Raw genomic sequence first — 2,544 nt, 5'->3', positions numbered from 1 at the left:
GAGGTGGATCTTCAATTTCAATAGTAAAAGGGGCAGACTTTGGAGCAAGAGGAGTCGAGGAACTCTTTGAAGAAGTAGGCATTTTATGAGTTGAAAGATCAGGTGACATAGAGGGGTCTCGAGCCTCTATCTTCTCATCGAAAGGATCAATATGTAGAAGGTCTGACTTTGTTACATTATGGGCTATAGTAGGAATCGAGTAGAAAGGAAGATGTTCCAAAAAAGTGACATGTCGAGAAACATATTTAAGGGTTTTAAGCATTCTAACACACCTATGGTGTACATGCAACCAAATAAACCTTGGATCTATATTTTCTCTATTATACATCCAAATACTCAATATTCCAAGGTTTCATCCTAACTAGCATAATAAGAAGTATATACCATACACGAATCTAGTAGAATGACATACCTTTTGATGGAGCTTGAAGTCATGAACATTTAAGAGCCTAGTGCCCCAAGTGTTGCACCTCAAATGGTTCACAAAACACCAAGAACCCTTGGAATAACTTGAGAATAAGGATACTTGCACCAAAATCGGTTTTGCCCTCTTGTGTAATATACACTACTGCCATTTCATGAACCATAGACCTCTTTATATAGTGTGGAGGATTAGGGTTACATTCATGTAAACCCTAATACGCATGACCTTTCATTTCCTTAGGATCCGTGGGTTAAACACTCCATGGACAATCCATGAAAGCTTAGCCTAACCTAAATGAACTTGACCCATCCTATATATATATATATATATATATATATATATATATATATATATATGTATATATATATATATATATATATATATATATATATATATATATATATATATATATATAAGAGTCCATATTTAATTAGTTCCTTTTTGATCACTAGATAAATTCTAAATTATTCTTGATCACTACTAATTAAATAATATGATTCCATATCAATATATTAGAACTTATAATATATGAATATAAATCTTAAGTATCCTTTCACTCATTTTGTCTATCCAATTGTTCCGATGCCATGCAACCCAAATAGACCATGCCAAATCGGGTCAAGTACATACCAATTATAGTTATGGACTTATACACTAATCCAAAAGTCACCCACTTGGATTAGTCTAAAACTATTATTGCGTATGACTCCAAAACCCGACTAGCAATCGTAGCTCTTAAAGCCGCCATCGAACTCTTATCGGGTGAATGACGTGTCCATTAGATAAGGGATCATATATTCCTCCATTCTAGATATCATATGGACTCAGACATGGAATATAATCATTCTCTCTGTCCATTTGTTGTTTCCTGATTTTCGATTTATGACGACCGACTAATTGAACAAATCAAATCAGTCCAGGCTTGGCCAAGCGCTTAGGGTTGACATCACTAAATCATCAAGGGGCCTACAAATATTGCTTTTATCCCTCCAAGGGTAAAAGAAATGGATAAACTTTGACTCATATACTTGTCCTACTACTTGTCGAATCATACAAAAAGGTACATTTTATAACATCCAGTTACCAATGCGTTTTTGTACAATCGATGTATAACCAACTCATAGTCAATAGCTCATATCTCTAGGTCTGAAGAATATAAGATATTATCGTCTCATGATTCACTTGTGATAAAGTCCATGAAGTGATTCAAATGAGCGTGGGTTAAATCCAATAATCGAATCTCATTCCATGAGCACTTATGAATGTTGCAGCAACCTTTTGCTATGTCTAAACACTTTAGACATCTATAAAACCAATTCATGAAAGTCTTGCCTTAATACCTACTTCCAATGTATTTTTGATTGTGGATTTTTGAATAATTTAGTCATTCGGGAAGAATAACCTAGGTATTCTGGAAGTCAAAACATGCAAAGTGAAACATAAGAATAATCAAATCCAAAATGATCTCAGAACTTATGAATATAAATAGAACACCTATTATTTATCACCATATTGATTACACATTATTCATTGCATAATGTTTCAAATAGGCAACTTGATACTTGAATTAAAACAATAGCCATGCCATGCTTCAAGCATGTACATTATGTTTGTCAAAACAATAGCAATGCCATACACCAAGTATGCACACTATGTTTGTCTATGATCCTTACTTTGTGGAATAGATCAGCTAAACATAATTCCAATGATTCTCATTTCACAATCCCAAATCCTTATCGTAAATGTAAGAATTCTAAATTCCTACCATTCCCTGAAATATGTTAGATTCTAAACTTACATGAATTGATCCTCTTGTAATGACTATGCACAAATTCACAAAGACTTGTCAACAGACATTATAATGTTTTCCAATGGAGATCAATTCCATGGAAACGAAGTCTCAAATTCAAAGTACATTGCTTTGAACAACCTTCTTGCATTAAGTTTTCTAATCTTACACATATTTAATGGATAACTTCCACCTATGAAACATTTCCATATTCCCATTCTAACTATCACTTCTAAATAAGAGTTGCCTCCTTTCAGAATATGTCAATACGGTCCTTTCCAAAAATCTACACCATACTTCCAACTGTCCATTAGCAACCAATCTTTAGTAA

This window comes from Lactuca serriola, chromosome 3 (genome assembly GCF_051521515.1).
Source record: "Lactuca serriola cultivar US96UC23 chromosome 3, Lser_US96UC23_V15, whole genome shotgun sequence".
Lineage (NCBI taxonomy): Eukaryota > Viridiplantae > Streptophyta > Magnoliopsida > Asterales > Asteraceae > Lactuca > Lactuca serriola.
Note: the sequence above shows the minus strand (reverse complement) of the source record.